Raw genomic sequence first — 24,337 nt, forward strand, 5'->3', positions numbered from 1 at the left:
TGCTTCCTTTATGAGGGGGCGGTTTCGAGCCACGACTGAATTTTAACGCGTGACTCACGGCGCAATCGTCGACAACGCAGGACCCCGAGCGACTTTTGCTTACTACTTCCATACACCGCCTTCGCGGTATACGAGAACGATCCTTATTATCGTTTATTATCGTTCGTTATTTTTCACGCTTTAAAAAATACGTGCCATTACGGTGATCGAATATTTTTATATAGAGGATATATCGTAATACGTGAGTATAAATCCAGTCGAGTTGATAGGAGATATAAAAATAATGAGAAAAGTTCGTGTTCGTACCAACTTTTTTTTTTAATGTTTTCGTATGTTAAATCCAGTCTTGAAATAATGATCATATATTACAGTCGGTAGATACTGTATCCTGCGGCGTATTTAAAAATCGCGAGCAAAAGAGCTTGCAACGATGTGTATCAGTAAAGATCGTCATTAGGTGAGTAATTTTTTTCTAACATTTCTTTTATCTTCTTTTCTTTTTCTCTTTCAACCATAACGTTAAAACCATAACGTTTAACTCGAAACTTTAAAAAGACACGTTCGATTACATCTCCGCAGCAATCTTCCTTGATCTAATTTAATCAACGATTTACCGAAATCCGAAGTAGTTCTATAAGCACCGAGGATCGTGCTCATTCTTCTCGCGTTAGCCATTCTACGTGAGGGAGTGTGGCTTTCGTGTTCCGGGTGGAATGCGGTCCGATTTATACGCGTGGAACCAGGGAGAATCCGTCAGATTCTGGGCATCGATCGAGATGTCAGAATGCTCGATAACGTCTCTGAAAAACTCGTCATGAATTCTTCATGTCACACCTGACCATGAAAAAGTCAAGAGACCAAACGAAAAATCGTCAAACCTTTCGCGAAAAATACCGATCGGACGTTCTACTGGTATTATAATCTCGGTCTTTTGGGGACTTCGAGACACATCGGCAACATCTTGAAATCTTACTTGTGCATTCTTACTCGTAGAAAATATAGATAACTGTGGTATCGTTGAAACAAAAAATATTGCAAGTTACAACAAAAAGAAATGGAATATACCGATTGAGAATAAAATGAATAAATAAATGAACGAGATAAAATACGACCGCTTTAAGGTATACATATCATATTTGAAAAAGGGAATAAAAGAATGAGTGAAGAAAAGATAGAAAAGCCACGATTTCTCTTTACATTAGTCTCAATTTAATCGGTACGCGCTGCATTGTATGTAAGTACATAACAACCTTTGGCGAGAAGAGATATCCCTCCGGGAGACAAGTATTCAATTAGAATAATAACGTCGATTTACAAAAGAGTCGACTTCAAAGGGGTTCGGCAGGTGAGTAGTGCACGTTAGAGTGGTGAGAACGAGAACGAGAGACGATAGTTGATCGAAAGAAAGGAAAGAGGAGAAAAGAAACAGAGAGCTAGAAAGGGAGAGAGAAAGAGAGAGAGAGAGAGAGAAAGAGAGGACAGAGTCAGAGAGGAAGATAAAGAAAAAGAGAGAGAATAATCGCAGGTCGAAAGATCGAAGAGAGGAATAAGGATCGTCTCCTCTTCGGTGCTCGATAAGCTGAGGAGGAGAGATACGAGGAAAGATCTGGCGTATGCAAGAGAGAGAGAGAGAGAGAGAGAGAGAGAGAGAGAGAGAGAGAGAGAGAAAGAAAGGGAGAGGGAGAGAAGCCGTTTTGTTGGTCGCGTCGATGCCTCCGGGATTATATACGACAGCGAACGACAATACGTTTCTGAGATCACTATCGGGCCACTATTGTCGACCATTAAAAATACCTCCTCAACGTTTATTCGGCAAATAAATCTCGGAACGATGGAATGCGGCCCTCCCGTCCTCTCCTGCTCATCTTCGGATCCTTCTTGTCATCATGGATACTCCGTGTCTCGATCTTCCTTCCTTCTTTCCTTCTTTCCTGTCGAACGAATTCTCTTTCTTCCTTTCTCTCAACTTCGAGCAAACGAATAAACGACAAATTAGTGCGCGAATCGATCGAATTTTTATTAAAAAGGAAGGAACGACGGAATGTAATCTTTTTTCTTTATATATATATATATATATACGCACGTTTCTATATTTCCAAAGTTTCTTAGAAACTTATTTCTACCTTCTTTTCAACAAATGCAATTTCAGGTTGAGATTAAGTACTAGCAAGTACTAACACTCACACAGTCAACAATCGCATCTCAGTACCTCAGGAAGGTTAATAGGCGTTCGTGCAACGAGGCGTGAAAGAAGATTCCTCTTACTACTCCAAGGATTCGCAAGAGACGCGAGAAGCGTAACGCCTTCCCCGAAGTGCACGCGAAAACGATTTGTCTCCGAGCGTACTCTCCGACCGTGGCCATCCGTGCGGAAACGATAATTAGCTTAATTAATCGGCTCGCAAGGAGTCGTCCGATAACTCGATACAATGTTAAAGTGACATTAGCCGATAAGCCGGCTTCCGGTAACACCCTCGTGTTTCTGATGCAACTTCAACCAACCACCCTCATCCCTTTTCAAGAATCTTATCGTAGCTGAGACTCATAGCTCAGCTAGGTTTCTCTTCCTAATTCCAACGTTTCCTGGAGGTACTCCAATTAAACGTTCCTTCTCACATAATCGCTATAACAAGCGTTACTTCGTTGCAAGATCTTAAACGTTTCGTTTGCTCTTCGTCCCTTTTCCTCTTGAGTTCCAAGACAATCTTCCACTAGCATGCCAAAACGAATACGTTAAACTTCCGTTCGAGTTACGAATCTCGATTCTCCATGAACTAAGTTGAACTTGGACTGTAAGAAAAAAAGAAAGGAAAAATAATCATTCGTTATATAAAAGAAAAAACGTCATGAATTTTAAAAGGATATATTTCTCTTTTATGAAAACGTTATATCGCACGTTATATGTGTATCGTAATATCAAGATCTCTCCTACTATATATTCACTCGAAAAAAGAAAATTCTTTTGTGAAAGAAATAAAACGAATAGTAATGCACTTCCGAAATACCTGACTTGTCTCGAAAATCAAATCAAAGATCAGGTCAGATCGAAGAAAGCGAGATTGGTGAGTAACATCGTGGAGGTCGAACCGAAGCAAGAAGCAGTAAGAAAACTTACAACGTTAATGACTTCGGCAGGTTTTGTACACACCAGAGAATATATTGTAAGGTCCAGTTCGGTAGAAGCGTTCGACTGGAGCGACGACGATGACCTCCCTGCCAGTCATCCTCGATAATGACCGTTTCTCCTTCCATCACCATCTTCTCTTTCCTTTCTTTCGCGAGCACGAAAGTTCGAGCGGCGTTCTCCTAATAACCGGCATCATTAGCGCGCGTGGTAGCAAATGCGGAGGCCACGCAAGCAGTGCTGCATGCAGTGTAACCCAAACGCAAGCGAAATGTTTCGGCGAACGCACCAACCAAAAGAGATCTCTGACAATGGCCCTGTAATTTTCGTTTCAAGAATGCACACGGGGGCGGGAGACTTTAACGACGACTTTCAGCGACAGTTTGCAGGTACCTACGAAGAACAAGGATGTGATTCGTAACGAGCAAGAGTGTTGGCACGTGCTACTGGTCTTCGTCCTTCTTTCCTTCCTTTTTCTTTTTTCTTCTTCTCATTTCCTTTCTTCTCCTTTCAAACATCAGAAACAATCTTCTTCCTGAATGAGGATCTTGATGTTATGATCGGTACATGGTCTTAGTTGTATTTTTTTCTTTTCTTTTTTTTTATGTAATATGTAAAATTTTTAATATACTTAATTAATACGGGAATGTAAGACGATGATAACAACACTGTACGATACTCTTTGTGTTATAATATTAAAGTGTATATCTTATTGTCAAAATCCAACGAAATTATGCATCCATGATTCTGCTTGGAATTTATCTTCGACTATTTCTCGATAAATAAATAATCGCTGAAGAAAAAGAAGATGAGAGAGAGAGAGAGAGAGAGAGAGAGAGAGAGAGAGAGAGAGAGAAAGAGACGATCGAAAGGATTGACGAAAGGACGAGTATCTGTGATGGCTATTACACGAGGAGCTTCGTAATTACGACGATGATTCTTCCGTCGTGAAGACTCAGTGGTTCTCGTCTCTTGCTCTTCCGCTTCGATCCTCACGGAGTAACGTCTAACGAAGTTAGACGTCGCGATTTCCTGAAAGCTAAGCGAAGAAAGGAGGAGACGATGCGCTTACAATGGTCTCTTGGATCGTTAAACGTCTCCTTTCTAGTGTCTAGGAGCGAGAGAAACTCATAGTTTTTTCTGGACAAGTAAATATCGATTCAACTTATTTTATTTCGTCCTACGTTTTCCACGGTGTATACAAGATGAATTGCACTATTCTATTCCATTAATTAATCTATAAAATTAATTGGTTTTTGATTCAATTTTTTTAATAGATTTTATATAAAACAATTATGGTAGAGGTTTATTGGTATTTAATAGTTATTAATTTTCTAACGATCAATTTACAGTATATTATATAAACTATAATACTAGTATAATAATACCTAGTATAATAGTATATCATGATAGAACATTTGTGATTTATGATTTATGATTTGTAATCTATGATTTGTGACTTGCCATGCTGTAATATTATACCAGGTATTATTATACTATATTGTACTATTATATTACATATTATTATATTAATATTATCTATTATTATGATATTATTATTATTTCCAAAGCTTGATGAAATATCAATGAAAAGCTACACTCATTGGATACGTGTTAATATATTCTACAATTTCTATTTAATTAAAAATATCGATTTCCATTAAAAAAAATTGACTTATGTATCTTGTCAATGACATTCATTATGATGTAACTCCTTATAAACATAACATTTTTGCTGTCACGCATCTAATAGCTTTTATTTTAAACATTTGTTTATAAAACCAATAGAATCAGTGATATTTGGTCATGCCATATAAAATAAGATATCTTATATACCTAAGTATTCACTGTTTTACCGTCTCGTTAACGCTTCCAAGTGGTTTCTCGTAAAACTCGAAAAGCGGATAAGAGATCCTTCAAATTCAACCATTTTAACTCTCTCTCTCTCTCTCTCTCTCTTTCTCTTTCTCTCCTCTCTCAATCTCTCTCTACGTTGGCTAAATGCAGGCATCGCGTGCAAGTTTAAAAAGAGTCCGCTGTTTATCTTTCTTCGACCGAAATTAGATTTTTCATTTGGTTTCACTTGGAAACATCAAGAAAGAATCGGATCATAATCCGAATGGTGAATTATAGCAAAAAAGCAGAAAATGAGAACGATTTTTTCTCTTTGCTCTCTCTCTCTCTCTCTCTCTTTTTATCTCCTTCTTTGCGGTTCTTTAATCAATTAAAGTGTTTTTGAATAAAGATAGCCAATTATTTTTCCCCCCGAATCACGTCACAATATAAGACACTGTCAAAGAACTAAATATCGCGATCATTTTAACATCTTCATTTTTAAATCGTTTCATGTTCAAAACAATTTTATTCTGTTCCGTCAAAAATTAGCTCCTCGAATACATATATCTACAGTAAATGAAATAGAAAATTCTTCTCTCTAGAATATTTTGTAAAATAGTTCAACAAAATTCTTTACATCATAAAATAAATTTAGATATTTAGATTATTCGAGTTCACATCACGTATAAATTAATTCTTTCTTCTGTCAGAAACTTTTTTCGATACATCTTATCATAGATATTAAGATCAATGATTTTCGAGGACCACGATTTTTCGTATTTAGCAAGGGCGGTAACCGGGTAAAGTGTTTTTGGAAAATAGAATTAGAGAGAAAGAGAGAGAGAGAGAGATATTACAAGCCCATTAATTTATCGTACCCTGAAGCATGCTCGCAGGAGACAACCACAGAGATATGTAAATACGTACGATGCGTTTCGCTACGAATATTATTGGCCGAAGATATCCTCCGAGCTAAATTCCAAAGTAAGCACGGTCGATCCTGCAGACGGTCCGAAACGAGAAGAATGATAGTTATGATCGTTATTCATAATCTAACATAAGAGCAATAACCATCAGAAGCTTCATACGTAATGTAAATACGAGTTAGCTTCGAAAGAGCTGAAGAACGTCTCAAACAGAGAAATTACGATACGGTTTTGAAGAGGTACCCGATGGATTGCCGATAACTCAGTAAATTAATGATACGATTTAAGGTAAAACTCTGTGAATGGCGCCTTAAGTCGAGAAAACATTTTGATGATACGAGGCCGTATCAGATAACTCGCTCGAGAACTCGTACGTTGTAACCAGAGATATGATCTTTGATAAATAGCGGTAATAAAGTGCAGAAGGGAATGAAGTAATAGACAAACAAGGAACTCTAAAGTTTTCTCTTTCTCGCGAGCACCTCCTAACTCGAGAAGCTCCCACCTACGAGAGAATCGAGAATCGAGATAATCTCTTCGGAAAGAGAAAGAATTTTATCGGTACGTCGAACGAACCAGGTTGGTTCCTTTCCTTTCGAAAGCACTCGTCGTCCCACGTCACTAGTTTTTCGATTTGTACTTTCAACTTGGATAAAGTTGATGCCAAGAACTTTGGTAAATACCTATGTGTGAATGTTTCGTAAGCGGCGTTTTCGTGGAATCCATTCAGGGAGAAGTAGTCAATACGTTCTCAAAGTCCAAGCGAGAGGTTCTAACTCGGAGCAGATCGATCTCCTCGACCTTTAAAGTCTCGATCCCGTTAGCGAGATCGTACTTCATTAAGCGAATAGGAAGCGGTATCGAAAAGGAGGAGGAGGTGAACTGGGCGTTATAACGATGAAACCCCGAGAGAGTGATCGCTACCAATTAATTGCTGGACCGACGTGTCGGCGATAAGAGGATAGATGGTTACCTATCCAAGATGCCTCCCTCTCTCTCTCTCTTTCTCTCTCTCATCGCGTGATCTTAAGACGACGACTGTTATAATAATAACATAATTTTCTTGGCCACGTTTTCGCACTTAGCATTTATCATATATCTAGAAGGATGTTTGATTTCTTCTTTCTTTTCTTTTTTTTCCCTTATCACTGTAATTTCCATATATTATAATTGTTTCTCAACCTTTCGAATAATCCGAAAGGATCCTCCAAAATTCTCCGTACCAAGCGAAATGTCAGAATATGCATTGTGAAGGGTTAACGGACAGCATGGTGTTCGTTTCCCATATCGATTATCGTTTGACCGACTGGAGTACCATGATGGCAGTTTAATGAATAGCGACGCGTCTAATGACACACGACGTCATATCTCGACTACCGTCGCCCGTACATCGAACAAAATCGAGCCTGTCGAGAGTAAAGCTACGGCGTCGATCGACAAGAACGAACGAACGTCCGAACGGTCTGAAATTCGAGTAGCGAATGGCTTTTATATTTGCCATCGAACTTATCGATCTCGAACGTAAAAGAGAAAGATATATATATATATATTTTTATATATACTTAATTGATGCCTCTCGGACAACGTCAAAAGCGAATTGAACGCCATTGAAGTTTTGTTTGATCAAGGAAGGTTACTCTCTTCGTCGAAGCTCGTTAGAATTTTTTCGTTGTTACGCTAATCGACGCTTTTTCCTTTTTCTCTTTCTTTCGAGATCGTTTCGCATTAAAATTATACTTTCTAGAATACAAAGACATATTGCCTTCTGTCACGAACTCGTTTAAACGAAATAGATCTATAAAGTGAGCTCTTCGAATTTCAAATAATTCGTACGATTCTTTTCTTTCGTTTTATAACAAATTACACATTACTTTTATATTTCATAATAAATTTATTTCTCAAAGCATCGATTTCTGTTGTACCCTAACAAAAGAAGAGTACCGGTATGCATAATAATAGTCATCTATAAAGCTTTTAAATAATTACAATAGGTTCAATCAATAACTAATTAGTAAAACCTTTTAAATCCTGGCCAAGCACGCATTCAATGTATATGAAATTATTTCTGAAAAAATAATCGATCATAAATCCCAAAAAAAGACCAAATAGAATCGATTGTTATCGAAAATATCAAACAGTACACATGCTCCCTTCTCGAACTATAATCTATAGATTGAACCAACATTCTGCCAATTAGAAATTTAGTGAAATCATCTCCATAAGCAAATTGAACAGTGGAAAGTTTCACTTCTTAGAAAGAGAGAGGGAGAGAGAGAGAGAGAGAGAGCAATGAAATTTCTGAAATACTTCATGTTAGAGACTTTACGTTAGACTTCACTCTCGACACTTCCACGTTAATTCTCACTCGTTATACTTGCTCTCGTATACTTCGCGTCAATATTCTCTTCAAACCCTTACTCGTTATACTCTTACTAGTGTACATAGTTCTTGGTATATATCTACTCTCGCTCCTCGACACGACAATTAATATTTGTATATATGCATGCTCTGATTATTAAATCTTCCAGGAAGGAACCAAAGTTACGTATTATTCTGTACCAATATCTTCATTGGACTTCAACGGTTATAATTTCTTGAACGAATTTCAAATACACGAATATTAATTGTTACTCTCTCTCTCTCTCTCTCTTTCTCTCTCTCTCTCTCTCTCTCTCTCTCTCTCTCTCTCTCTCTCTCTCTCTCTCCTACATATATATATATCAACGAGTCATGATAAACAATATAAGTATATGAAATAATTAGCTTTCTTTTCTTACCCTTTATTATCCGTCTGATACAAAGTCGAATCGCGATAAAGCGATATTATATTTCCGATCGGACAACCCGTCCAATCATTCGATCGAGTTCGAAATAAAGTTTGGACGCATCGAGGCTGCGAGATTGGTGGCCGCGTCTTCGGCTTGTACGCGCCGCGAACGCGGACAATGAGGCTCAGTTCGTTTAGCGATGTAACGCGGACTTTGCCTTTCGAGCATGACGGCATAACTTGGACCACACGTGAGACCGGATACGAAGAGACGACTCCAAACCCAAGATCGTTCTCCGAACGTACTTTCAGACTGGCAGTTCCAAAGTCACAATGGAAGGACGAGCCATTAAGCGCCGCCTTCTCCTTCATGAGAGAAACAAACTTTACTTCTCTATTTTCATCAAACTGAAAAACGATGATTGTATCCTTGAAATATTCAATAACAATATTTAGCGAGGTAACATCATTTTGATCGTCCAAATAAATGCATCGTCATTTTTATTATATTTTCCATACAACTACCCTTACCTTTTTAATTATGAAACGAGAATAAGACGAAAATTCTTTCCCCAAGGGCACGTTCAAATTTTTTTTTTTTTTTATAATAAGACAAAATCTTCCTTTCTTACTTTTTTTTCTCTTCTCATCGACATCGATCTTACGCGATCTTTATAAACGATCGATCCGTAATGACGCTCTGTTTACGTGACAACCGTACTATAATGAGCTACCTCTTGTCGTCCTTCCTCGAAGCCGTTATTATTTTCTATATGCGTTAATGATTTAAGCAACGATTCGACGTACCCGGCATAATACTTGCGTCGATGATTTATAGGTATACATCTACGTGGGAGTCCGGATGAGCTCGATAAGGTGATTATTAAGATTAATGAGGCTGTGCCGGCGATGAAGGAACAGTCACCGTGGAATTCTCCCGTTATTGAGTGCCTTCAAGACAGAAAGATAATGACGGATGCTTTTTACAATGTCCTTTCTATCGAAGATTACAGATGCTAGATATTTGTGAAAAGACTAATATATGTAAATGCATTAAATCGAATCGATTTCATTTCGTTCAAATCACTCATCTTAAGAATAATAACGTAAAAGTGTTCATAATTTAATAACTTCAATTAAAAGTACTATCTATTATCGTTACGAGATATAATATTTTAATAACCGTACAACAATTTTACTACAAACATCTGTTCTTGCTTTTATATCGAGCCTGAAATTTCAAAAAATCTGCTTTAAATTAAATAATGTGTACTATTGTAATAAAAAAAGAAAAGAAAAAAAACGATTGACCTATAACGAGATTGATTGGATAGCATTTTTAAAGAGCTAATCACGAAACACGATTTCATGAAGCAATGATATTTAATAAGTCTCGAAAATCCCGTATAAGTTTCAGAAAATTCGTTACTGACGATAAAATTAATCCGGCGGCAGTATAAAAAAAAGAACAAAAAATATTAAAAAAAACGAAAAAATCAATTCGTATTGTTCTTCGCGTCGATCTACCTCTACTCAAGCGCTTGTTTACCATTCGATATTTTCGCGATCGCTGTAAACTTTTTTCGATAGAACGCGAGACGGATAAATTTTTTACGATTATAGTTCAAGCGCACATAGATAGATATACATACATGCACATATATATATATATATATATACACATATATACATATATGTGTGCGTAATCTCGTATATACGAATGTGCGATTTAATTTCGAACGAAATATATTGCAAATTTCTGTATCCCATACGAGCGGCAAAAATGTATTGGAAAAACTTTGCTATATTTAAAGATGCCAGAAAATTTTCATACTTTGCATCGCGTATAATTGAGTTGCCATATCGTTTAGATATCTATACTCGCTAAAATGTTTAAAACAGTTGTATATAATATAAGAACAACAAAGACTAACAATCGAAGCATACAAAGAGCATTTAATATTTTATCGCTTTTGTATCTACATTTAATATTTTAACTCTTTATGCTCTAATATTTCTCTCTCTCTCTCTCTCTCTCTCTCTCTCTCTCTCTCTCTCTCTCTCTCTCTCTCTCTCTCTCTCTCTCTTTTCATTTTCTCATCTTTTTGTGGTAAAACATTTTTGCGAAAAATGCCAAGTAACCAAAAAAGAAAATGAAAAAAGATTATTTCTGCTCTATCTATATAAATTATTACTAATAAAACTCGCATTTTTCCTCGATAATAATATGATTAATTATGATTTTTAACATTCATTTATTGACAACCTTCTACTAACATTACACTTAATCTCATTAAGTGAATTTACTTCAGATAATTAAAATTAACATGTAATTAACATCATTTTTTCATTCATATTTCACTTAATATCAAATATTCCATTACTATCGATCGAAACGAATCAAAAAATGCAAAAACTAATCCCGAACTTAATTACTAGAACTAGTTTAATCAAAAAGAAAAGGTTCTTTTCCCCATTTTTCTAATATTTGCGAACTCTATATGGAGGAGTATTAGACGGTTGTCTTTAATACGATATGCTACCAAGTTAGAGACAGAAATTAATCTTCCTGACAAACGATAGCCTTGTGTATGCGTACGGGTCGGCGTAAACGTGGCAGGCTCTCACGGCGCGTACGGGTCGACTGCGATTACGTGGTCAACGATTTCGCAGAGAATTCCGACGGGCCGGCTCGCACTCAGCTGCCGCCGACATTTACTTTGTGGAAATCCAACGGCTCGGTCCGAACAATCCTACGGCATCGGTCCGAACATCAAAGTGGACAACGTCCATAAGCGCGCGTTACTGAAATTCAAAGGATAGGCTTTCGAATTCTAGTTCGTATCTATATAGATACTTTCTATGCGATACCCTTCTATAGAACCATACAGGTCGATAATTTCTAATGCTGAATTTTGTATATAAAATGGTTATGTCTATATATACACTTTTGTTTTATATATGTATCTACTTACGGAATGCAATTATTGAAAACAAAAAAATTCGTGTGGTTTTTAGATAGAATTTGTTGCAATAACTTGTAGTTGTTTAGAGAGAATCTTTATAAGGAACAGATACGAGTTGGTCAATCGATACTCTATACTTTCCAATTAATGCGTACTCTTTCACGGTAGTTTTGAATCTTGTTAAAATTGAAACAAAAAATTGAACCTTGCGTAAATCGAACTTGTTCGTTTTATGGGATTAATAACAAAACCTACTACGTGGAAATGATTTAAAAAATTTCATTCTAATAATGAATCACGTGAAGATTCTAGAAGACCTCCTATTCTTAATAATAAAGAATTACGTTCTACAATTCTAAATTAAAATCATTCTGTATTAAAGTTTCAAGAATTTACACAAATATTTTCATGAATATTTACATGAATATTTTTATAGCTATTTAATTTTTATTATTATGAATATTATTAATTTATTTTATTATAAAAAAAAAATCGTAGAAACTTTTTATTTATCTGATATACTCTAGTAACGCATAAACAAACGTTTGAGAATTTAGGCTGACGATAAAGTATACTTTAATGTAATGTCGACAACTGCACCGTTGTAACGCACGTCAAAGGGTGTGGATTTGCGCATCCGACATATACGGATGCTTCTGATTTACCGAAATCAGTGATCGACTCCGTCGGCATTCAACCCCCGGGGAAATGTCGAAGTCGTGTCGCGTCTCTCGAATTGGACCTGAACAGCATCCAACGACGAAAGAACGAGAGATAAGAAGGAAAAGAAAAGGGAGATAGATAGACAGAGAAAAAGAAAAGGAGAAAGAGAGAAAGAAAGCAAGTTTGTCGTTTCGTGCTTCTGTGCTATAGTAGTCGTAGTCGTCGTTGTCCTCGCTACAAAAGGTAGAAATAAAATGAAAGAGAAGCGCCTTCTCGTTGCCAGAGAATAGAGTGGCCCGGTGACACGTGGGAAATCCTGGCAAAACTGGAGGCACCATAGAGTGCATCGCCTTTTTGTGCTGAATTTGTGTTTTCGCGGAACCCGGATGCCAGAGAGCACTCGAATATTCTCTTCGTCATACGAAAAAGACAAATTTTGACGTATCCGTTCGTGAAAAATGTAAAAAAAAAAAGAAGAAATTAAAAGATTAAATTAAGACTCGATAATTCGCTGGACGATACTTCATTAAATATCGATCTCAATTAAATATATATTTCTATCCGGTTACAGGAACAACTTGTTGTCAAGTCGCTTGTACATAATAAAGATATGTTAAATAAATTCTATTATTTGTTAAAAACATTATTATATCATAGAAGGAAATATGAATCGACAGAGACGATCGATGTACTAACGTTTCTTCGAAATCCAACTAATGAGTTAATACGCGTGTCCAAACGATAGTGCATGAAAATAGATTAACGAGGAATACGCGCTACCGAACGGCGATACGGTAGAAACGCATCTAATTACTTCGTGGCTGGATGCACGCGCTTAATATTCCTCGTCGCGAACAGGAAAAGCGAGGATGTTGTGTCGCTCGTGTGTTGCGTTTTGTCGCGTTGCTGGAAAAACTGGCGAAACTCGGCACGCATACGAGGATACATATGCCGGACTCGCATACAAATATATACATACACACGCCTATCGAACTCCACTCTTCGATCCCTGTCCTACGTGTTTACGTGTTCCGAATGACAGCTGATAAATGTCGACTACACGTTAAAATTCGTTTGCTTTTTATCTCGTATCGCGTGTCGCTCGTTACAAGATCGGACAATACAATACGCCGATCCAACGATATTTCTTTATCTTTCTTCTTTTCATCCTACATCATCGAGTTTGAGTACACTATATTATATACCTACATTGACTAAAAACCGCTAGATTTATGTATGTACGTATGTATGTATGCAGGTACGATCGATCTATGTTTTCACTCTTTGTCTATGCCTTCGGCATTTTTTGTTATTATTATTATTATTATTTATCAATAATAAAAATTATTTTCTTTCACTAAGATTTGCTTTTTGTGATTTGTCCTTGATTTAGTTACCTTACATACATACCATACATATATATCTACATGCATCGTGAGGATAAAACCGAGCGATCGAAGATGCAACGTGAACTTAAAATTCCTCCAAGGAGTATGCTTGTTTGCACTCCTAAAAAGTTCGAATGTCGACGTTCAAACGAGCGTTCGTTCGAGTTGCCTAGAGCGTTCGATTGTAAAATGATATCACGAGAAATGAGAAAAGTTTTTCCTGCATACTTAACAACCCCCACTACTATTCTCAGATAATAATATTTTATGTACTCTTAACTGTCGTTTTAATTTTGTACTATCTGAGCTTTGTCCGTAGTTCAATAAAATTTGTTTCCTTTCACTTCTTCTTTCGTTTCCGAAAGAAACTCGACGAAAACGATCCAGATCGATTCTTCGAAAGATCTCTACGCGACGGAGTAGCTTGTTAACCTTAAAAGCGGAGCCAAGCGTTCATTGAAAATCGATGCCGATGCATTCGCGTCGCCATTACCTCGCGTGGAAAGCGTTCTCTACACCGTGTACTCTCTTCCTTTTTGATCCTTTCTCTTTTGATCTATCAATCGGTTGCTATCGTTTTCCATGTTTTTCGCTCGTCCTCTTTCTCCGATAAAAACGCCGTAACAACGAAAAAGAAAAATTTTCTATTACCGTCCGTACGAAAAGATAAAAGAGAAAAATTTTGTAATCGTTCCGTGACTGTACGTCCGACTTCTTAAGGATGAGAAATGGGGTTTACTTGATACTACTTTCCTCTGAAAGTGCACTTCTTTTGAAAATACGACGCTAAAATTTCATTTTACTTTTCTCGATATAATGGCAACGGATTTACGACATTTTTGAAGTAACTTCTTAATTAAATCTTTGCCAATATAAATATTTGTTTTTTAGAATAGAATACCAATATTTAAACAACGTACCGTTTCATAAAATCGAATTAAAGATGAATGAATATCATTGGTACTGTACGATTGTAAAGAAGACACAATTTATGCGGCTTTTCATGCTCCGCAGATTTAACCGAGATGTTTACTTTTCGAGTAATTACACGAATGAAGTTAAATGCCAGATTTAAACGGCCACTTCGGGTAGGTGAAGCAGGTCATTTAAATACCAACACGAGCTAGTTAAATGTAATTGGGTTGATCCTAGTTCCCCTACGTTTTGTAACATTGTTTGACTACTACGAGCCCGTAATGCTATCTAACGTACATAAATTGTATCTTATAATTGATTCATAGATTTTCATTCGGCCTGTTCTTAAGAAAAGTAGAGTTAATTACACGTGAATAGGTAAAGTATAGTAATTCGAACGACTCACGAATTTGCTCAGATAAAAAATATTTTGTGAAAACGGAATCGATCGTTCAAACAGAGAAAGTAAAAGTAAGTTGTACGAAGAAAAGTTATATTGATTAGACGCATGTAACGAGTATAAAAACGTTCACTATAAATTTGTACTTTACATGCGGCAGCAATATCGGTGAACTAAACTTGTCAAATACCCAATACATTTACTCGCTTGCGTTCATGCGAGTGCTTTCATACGAACATCAACTGTGTACGGATCTCCATAGTTGTGTGTCCCTCGTTCGAGCTTACTCTCGCTCTATTGTTTCTGTCCATCGATCTGCTTGCTTCGTGTTTGCCGGCGAACGCCATTTCGTAGCAGATTAGTAGTTTATGGATGATCGCCAGCGATTTCCAATGTTCCGTCACATTTTTTCGCTTGATCGAACGAATTACTAATATCTTTTCCTTTCTTCTTAGAAATAAGTACAGGCTTTTCCTATTGCAGAAGCAAATGTCAAGGCGCGAAGTAACATTGTCGAAAATCTAGGCAATAACGAAAAAATAATAAGCTTTCGAAGTTTAAATGATTTCTCAACATGCTCAATAAAAAGAAAAGGAAAGATCTTTGAACAGCCCAAATTAAATGAAAAATATTATTTTTATTTAATTCAATTTGCTTTTATATCATCATCGTGTGCCGTTTTTGGTCTCATTTGGTAAAGCAAAGAGTAATTTGCAAAGCGATTCGGTTAAGTGTACTCGAATAACATAGTCTATACGTAGAAGCTATGCAGAGATTCTCCGATCGATCTGAGCCCGCGCGGCAACTTAGAATCAACTGAATTATACTCCGTCTATGCCGATTTGCACGCCATCGACGCATTAGCTATTGGCAACGGATCGTAACTACCTCCGGGTAGCTCGCCGCATACTGCAAATCGCTTCCGTTACACTTTCCCGAAAATTTATAACGGAAGCACTCGCGGAGAGAGACCCGCGTACCGTTTGACCCTTTCTCTACCTTTCCCTTTGCCCTCCTTCTATCTTCCCCCTATTCTCCCCTCTTCGTTTCCTCATTGGCAATTGGAACGATCAGCCGAAATTGCTGAATGTCCTAATTTCTCCTTGGTAAAGTCGATACTAAACGTCCGCCTTTTTCACAAAGATGCTTGATAAGTATTATTAACATCAATGGATCTATCAACTTCAAAAAAATTCATTAAATATCAAATTGTTATTATTTTTACATTTTTCCATCATTTAAAATACCTCTTTATTATATTGAATTTTTATACGAATATTCGTTTAAAGTTAGGCAATAACGGATGCAAGAAGATAGCTCGGTATAGCTCGAAATGAGATAAATTCACATGCAGTAATTGTTAACTACTTTCGTTATTAATAATCGCATCCGGTTAGTAGAAAGTTTTTCCTTCATTTTTCGTGTTTGCGAGCGTTTTCATTTTATAGTTGCTTTAAATACAGAGTTTTAATAGAAAACGGCTGTTCCGTTTTCCATAGATATAATCCTCTTCCTATTAAGGAGGACATCTCTGGCGACTCGGTACTTTGTCATTCGCGGTATCTGTGCGTTGCTTAACACCCTCTTCTTCTTCTCTTTCTCTTTTTCCCTCTCTCTCTCTCTCTCTCTCTCTCTCTCCCTCTCTCTCTCTTTCTCTTTCTCTTTCTTTCTCGACGGGTCAACTCATGCTCGGTTATAATAATGTGAACGATAAATCTTGCAGCATGGGAACGCGCGCCAGCGCAGTTCTAAATTATCTCCATCGACCGCGAAATCCCATAAAGATTGACAGTGGCCGACCACAGGCACTTATTGGAAATGAAATTTGTTGGCCAAAGTCTCTCGTCTCCCTGTCCTCTCTCTCTCTCTCTCTCTCTCTCTTTTACATCCCCCAACTTGGAGTATATAAGACAAAATCTTCCAAAGGTACATACGTTACGTAGAACGTTCTTCTTATTTTCTAAAAGGGATATTCTCCATTTTGAAAAGAAAAATAACAGGAGAGAAAGAGAAATAAAAGAATGGAATAGGATATATAAACGATATAAAAGGAAAAAAATAATAAAACAATAGTAGAGAAAGATAGAGGGAAAAAATATACAAGTCGAAACTTTACCAATCCTCTTGACTTTTTCGTCCATGTAACATAATCGCGTTAAAGATATGAAAAGTTTGACCGCCACCATAAGTTGTACCAATGTAGATCGCTTTATCGTACGAAAAGCGCGGCTCAAATATTTGTCGTCCTCGTAATCTTCGTTCGCCACTCGCTTGTATTACTTCCGACGCGTAGCACGGTAAATTTGCAGCTCCGAACTTGTCGAGACGGCCAAGATAAACTATCGATCATGTAAAAACGTTTGTTTACACATTCTAAAATCTAATTAAAAGTTTGTCATTTTACGCATATTCCTTCACGCCTTCTTTACGCCTTCTTTGAATGATAAAATGACACACTATACAAGACGCGTTTCACGTAATTCATTATTATTTACACACATAAATATATATACAGAAATAAAATAAATAAATCAATTTTTTAACATCGAATCAACACACTCTTTACAAAAGTCACTTATTTAATTTCTTATATTAATAAAGGTGTATCTTAAAGATTGAAATAATTTTCAATATTTATAATAGACAAAGTTTATCCTGTTTAAAAGAGATCTCATAGGAAAAACAGTGACTCGAATAAATTGAAATAATATCTAAATCGAGTCAACTAGTAGGAGGCGCCGCAAATTTCATTTTTCCAGTCGCGTTCGCTAACTCGTTTAGGAAGAAGTACGGTATCCGCTTTTCCGAGCTTTTTCGTCGCCACTCTTACAGTAGGAATAAACTGGAAAAGAAACGAAGAAACGACGCGATAGAATACGTCTCTAGATGGTAGAAAGGAAAAAGGATCGAACGTTGAGGATCTAACGAATAAGAAATACTCTAGCTTCTTATCATCGAATATTCTTTTTCATCTTATTTATTTATCGGTTTATCTCATGCTCAAAAAATGTCTTTCGTTCGACTAACATCTAGATTTTTCAATTTACTTAAAATCAAGCAGAAAGAGAGAGAGAGAGAGAGAGAAAACGAAAGAAAAACAGAAAGAGAGAAAGAGAGAAACTTAACGAGCCTACAATTCACAGGCAATCCTTCGGTAATAGTACCGGCGTCGTAATACTATCTACGATGGGCTTCGAAATATATTCTCTAAAAAGTTGTGGAGAATGAGCTGAAAATGTAACCTCCCTGTTAAGTTTTCCCGGATAGCAGAGAAATTTCATTCCCCGGGTGGAAGATCCTTTTAGCCCTGTACTCTCCGGGCAAACGAAGTTTACAAACGAACGAAAATTCGATTTAGACTCCCATACATCATACAACCGTTCTTTCCTGTACGCTTCGTTCTCTCTCTTTCTCTCTCTCTTTCTCTCTCTCTCTCTCTCTCTTTCTCTTCCTCTACTCCTTCTATCCTTGTTCTCGTCTTCCTCTCGTTCCTCTCCATTCTATCATTTCGCATAGGAAATTCTCCATGGAACGAGAACCGTTCTTAGAATCACTGCGACGCGATGCGATGAAGGAGGATGAGGACGAACGAAGACGACGAAACGAGGAAGAAGAAGAAAAACCGGCGACGTTGTCGACAACGGATATCTAATTTTTCTGTTTCAGAAAGTTTCGACGAGAGAGATCGATCGAGGGCGTCGGGCATTCCGCGAATTCTTCGCGGTGAAACGAAAACTCACGACGACGTATTGAAAGAGTCCGAGGGAAGACTCGATCGTTCTCGTATTTCCGCTGTACGACTCCGAACAAATCGGGAAACTGAATTCCATCGACGTAGAAAATCGACTTCTCGAAAATGGTATCGATCGAGCGAAAGCTCGCGGAAATGTACGAAATATATCGCTAACTTTGACGATCGGAAATGTGCTAGAATGGACTCTACCGAGCTAAGAAAAGTTCGCTGATGTGTTTCATCGCCAGAGATCAATGATTTCGAAAAATTCCGATACTGATTTTCTTAATAAACTAATAATCTCAATAAAAGTATATCGACTTAATCCCATTTTTCCATTCATTTTATTCAACTCTAAACATATCGTTGACAAACGACGTAACATCTTCTATCGTGCATAAGCCAGTAAAACGATACAAACAATCTGGCGGATAATCAATGAGATTAATAAAACTTCGGATAAGATGTTGATTTTTGCCAATTGGTACATCCATTTGATCCATACGGCAGTACAACGCGAAGTACCGACTAATTGGAGCAACTGTAATTCTACCGTATTTGTTCGATGCTAATCTCCGAGATGTAATCTTCTCGAGATAAAATAGGACACAGTTCTTAATCCGATACGATATTTTTCCAGAGATATTCTTTCGCTGTATACTCGAATAATGCTTAAGGAAGACGTTACGATCGTTATTATTTTACGATCCGTTTTATCTACCATTACCTTAGTACTTAGAGTCTGATCGAGATTTTATATTACTAGTTAACGTACTAGGCGTTAAATACGCAGATGACCAAAGAGAAAGAGAGAAAGAGAGAGGATAAGAGAGGATGAGAAAGTTTACACCTTAAAAACATGATTTAATAAACCATTTAATGTTACGCAAGGTATACTCGGTGAGAACGTTTCCAGTAGCCGAATACGGTGTAGTACTTTTGTTAGTGCCGCGAAAAGCGAGAACCGAGTGATACGAGACATTCCAAAGATAGCATAATTGCCGGCGCGTACAGAATCTTGTAAGATATGCGCCGTCGACTCGAATGACAGTGCTCGATCACTGTCAGATCGACGTTCCACGCCGGTGGAATACCGGCGCAGCAAGAAGACCTTCCTTTAAAGATTCAGAAAAAGAAGGAGAAGAAAAGAAAAGGAGAAAGCAAACCATGTAGACGGGGAGACTCAGAAGTCGATCGATTCTTCATCGCGTCATTCCGATAAAGGAATTATCATTTTTCATTCGATTAATGGATCAATTGATATACGAACGAGATCGCTCCTACACGATATAATACCTTTTTATAATTTATTAGAATACTATTCATATTTCTTTAGTAATTAATCGTGAAATTTTACATCGTTTGAACGGTTTGTCTAATATGTTTCTTCATAAAATATTTTCTTAGTATACAGTTTATTTTTGAACATTCGTTTGTATCCAACAAATATCACGAATAATTATTGTCATGACACAATATGTTTTAATATTGGATATGATATTATATGTATTATATGTTTATCATTTCTGATAAGAGGAACACGATTTGGCAAATTTCGAGATTAAAAGACGAGTAAAGCGAAGAAGATCGAAATACGTGAGATTTAAGAGGCATCGAGAGACGGAGAGCGTCGAAAATTGATAATAATTCAATGATCGAAGACTCTACGAATTCTTCTTCATAATTGGTGGGCATTTGCATGCGATCTTTACACTTATTGAGGTTTAGCAACGCACCGCTCGCTCGTTCGCTCTCTCTCTCTCTCTCTCTCTCTCTCTCTCTCTCTCTCTCTCTCTCTCACTCGCTCCTCCTGTCCGTTTTTTATCATTTATGCCGAACACACAACCGGCTGGTAGCACGCGATACCGGTTCGTCCTTCTCTCCCCTCTCTTTCTCACTCTCTTTCTCCCACCAAACGACTTTCCCCCTTTCTTTCCACAGCGATGAGACTGCCATTTTGCGAACAGCATGGGACGTTGTATGGAATTTTATGTAAAAATGTAATGAAATGACTTCATGAAATAATTATATGTACTAATGATTCGAAACAGTTGTACGAAATCATTCTATAAGATAATTATACGACATAATTCTACAGAATAGTTTAGCGAAATAGCTAAATAATAATCGTTCTACGTACTTTCTTTCCTCGCCTCTTCTTTTCCATTAGTCATCGTATCGATCGTAAAGCTGTACGAAAGCGCCCGTCGTCGAAACGATAGGATACGTCGGGTTTTATTCGAGAACAATTAATGTTGCCACTGTTCCACGTTAGTACATGCCTTAGTAAGGCGCGACACGTGTTCGTTGTTGTTCGTAAATGCTACTCCCTGCTCGGTTCTTCGTGAGAACGCTTACACATGACACGCGTAAATACTATTCCGCTACGTTCGGGCTTCGAGCCTCTAACGCATGGAGTAGATTTCGCTGTTAATCGCGAGTACATTTTCTTTGAACAACTATTTGTCGCATTACGTTCGAAGGAAGAGACGAAAGGAGAAAAAAAGAAGAAATTGTGAGCTCGAAGAGGGAAGCTTTACCGTCTGTTTTAACGAAAGAGAGGGAGAAGGAGAGAGAAAGAGAGGGGGTAAGAGGGAAATAGAAATGGTGTCCACCCTTCCTCCTCACTGTTACCCTCATCGACGCTCCGTCGAACGTCGACCAACGCGAAACGACGAAGAATCGTATTATCGTCGAGCATAGCTCGACGATTAAATACGCCATTAAATCATTTCCGCTCGATTAGGAAGCGCGGAAAATTCATTTCGCGACGAGACAATGCGCAATTTGCTAGATAACGAACGGAGAACAATTAATGCAGTCTATCGGCCTTTCGTTCTTGCATTCGTATAAAATAACCCACCCATTTGATAATCTCGAACGATCTCGAGGAAAACCTACGACGAAAACGTTCCGATCGTATCGGTAGGAAACGATTTTCAAACAATTCGTTTAAAAATACCCACGCGGATCTTTTCTACCCACTCGCGCACACTTACCTAGCTCAAATTGTACCTACATGAATAAATTCAATCCTATCACGGGCATGCTAATTTCATACAACAAGGTTCTAGGCTCGACGAGAGCAATACGAGAACGAACTCATCTACATAACACGTAGTCGCTTACGCTTTTGAGAGTACATGCGTAAAGATGGAACGAGTGGGAGAGGTCGGAGAAGGAGAAGAGGTTGAGACGAGAGAAGGGTCAAGCCAGAGAGAAATGCGAAGTTCGCTTCGTTTACCTTTCGAAGCTTTTAGGCCAGGAGCTTTAGGCGCCGTAAAACTCTCGCATCGTTCACTGAGAAAGAACAAGCCAGATAGAAAGAAAAGAGTAAAAGAGGAAAAAAGAAGGAAAACAGTCGAACGTTCGCCCGCTGAAAAGTTCCGAAATATTAGTTCCGTCGTCAAACGATAGAAGTTGCCCACGGACTTGCGAAACGTATTGCCTATTTGCCTCTCTCTTTCTCTCTCTCTCTCTCTCTCTCTTCTTTTCTTCCTGTTTCTTTTCATCTTTTTCTTTTTCTTTCTCTTTCTCCTTTTCTTTCCTGTCACCCTTCTCGTGGGAGCGCGTAAACCAATGGAAATTTTATGGCGCCGTTCTACTTTCCCCTTTCCATCGTTGTTTCGAGCCCTCGAAACGTCTTCACAAAACTGATCACATATGCGTTCCCCAAGATCGATACGAACGATCGGATAGAGAAAGTATACTATTCAAAAATTACTTCCAATCGATTCGATCTAAATTTTACACGTTTGACGGGATCATGTTCAACATGTCACTCGATATCATGAAAGGAGAACGATAACTCAATTAAACATATTTTTATGATTTTTTAAAACACAAGAAATCTTTTCTTCTCATCTTTAAAGAAAATCTAGTCACTAGATAGGATTTAGTCATCCAAGTGGGCCGTGGTTTCAAATCGAATCTCGGCAACGAATTCAGTTATCCAGAATCGATTCGGGTTCGTTAACGAATTCGTAATGAACTTCGATCGTCCTAGAACGACCGCTCGAAATTTCATGAGCTTCCTTCCTACGGAAATAGTTGAAAGAATTTTTTGAATCAAGTGCTAGAGAGAAAGAGAGACAAATAGAGAAAGAAAAAGAGAGTTCTAATTTTTACATATGTACGTTTCTTTAATTTCATCAATTAAAAGCGATAGTCAAGAGTAAAATTCACAAGTTCTTTGTGACAATGAATCGATTTTGCGAGTGCTCGAGTAATCGAATTGAAACGAGTACTAATAAAATATGGATGCTACTTCATCGGCAACCTCCTATTTTTAGTGCATGCGCGAGAACGGTGGCATCGACCGAGGTAGAAGTCAAATAAACTCATATCGAATATGTACGAGGAGGAGTCAAAAAGTTAGTCGTATTCGTGTAAAAAAAAAAAAAAAAGAAAAAAATAACGTGTAAAACATTTATGATGGTTCCACTTTTTTTTTAATTATTTGAAAGTACAATAAAAGATCTACTTTTTCTCGCATAATCGTCAAGTTTATTTAAACATTTATTGTAGCGTGGCACGAATTTTTTTATGTCCTTTGTCGAAATATTTCCTTTCAACATGCGATAATCATTCTCGCGTCCAATCTTCATTGGGCTGATACCGCCATTTCACAAGGCCCTCTTTACTTTCGTGGGACTTAACACGTGGAAATCACACGGCGCAAGGTCAGGACTGTAAGTAAGGAAGGTCACGAAGGACCTCCTGAAAAAATTCAAGTGGGAGGTTTGAGAATACCCTTCTTACAGTCCTAACCTTGCGCTCTGTGATTTCCAGGTGTTTGGTCCCATGAAAGAAAGGAGGGCCTTGCGAACCAGTGATATCAGTTCAATGAAGATTGGACGCGGGAATAGTTATCGCATGTTGAAAGGGAGTTTCTCAACAAAGTACATGGAAAAATTCGTGTCACTTTACAATAAATGTTTAAATAAACTTAGTGATTATGTAGAAAAATAAATTGTACCATCGAATAAATAAAAAAATGCTCATAAATGTTCCATACGTTATTGTTTTTTATACGAGTGCAACCAACTTTTTAACTCCCTCTCGTACGTTGAACTATAATTGAAATATCACGCAAACTCTTCACGGCAAAGTTACAACGGTGTAAATATCCATTTATATTTTAGAGAGTATTTCAATACGGTAAGTACGAAAAAAAGTATAATTTCAAAAATAATTGGATAGGAAGTGATTCGAAAAAACGAAGATATATAGAAATAAAAAAGGATTTACACTAATTGAAGATAACATTAAGCTATAAGCTTTAGGAATACTAAAAAAAAGTGACACAAAAAATTAAAAATGGCAACAGCTATAAGCTTGCACTTTTCATACATACACACTTCTAAGAATAAACGATTACTTTGATAAATCTATTCTATCATCGGAATACTAGATATTTCAACGCAGATCCAAATTCTTCCGATTATTTTTATCAAAGTTCGATTTGTTTATTTTTCCTGAGAAACGAAATTATAAAAAGAATAATAAAAGTAAGGAAGGAATAGAAAAGGCGAATTTCGCAGGTAAAGTCGTCCGTGCAAGAAGTAGGTAAAGGCGCGCACTCGATTGGCGTCGAGCAGCGTCGCGCCCCTCCCGGGA

The 24,337-nt window shown here is 37.4% G+C and overlaps 1 long non-coding RNA gene across 1 annotated transcript; it reads right to left on the reverse strand.

Annotated features, from left to right (window-relative positions):
• Positions 1-2,128: 2,128 nt before the first annotated feature.
• On the reverse strand, positions 2,129-3,695 carry LOC122630289. The gene is made up of 3 exons (XR_006327456.1): positions 3,522-3,695; positions 3,149-3,441; positions 2,129-2,790 (listed from the first exon to the last, which is right to left on the reverse strand). It is a non-coding gene; the product is annotated as an uncharacterized LOC122630289 (long non-coding RNA).
• Positions 3,696-24,337: the final 20,642 nt, after the last annotated feature.

The sequence above is a fragment of the Vespula pensylvanica genome, chromosome 6, assembly GCF_014466175.1.
Source record: "Vespula pensylvanica isolate Volc-1 chromosome 6, ASM1446617v1, whole genome shotgun sequence".
Taxonomy (NCBI): Eukaryota; Metazoa; Arthropoda; class Insecta; order Hymenoptera; family Vespidae; genus Vespula; species Vespula pensylvanica.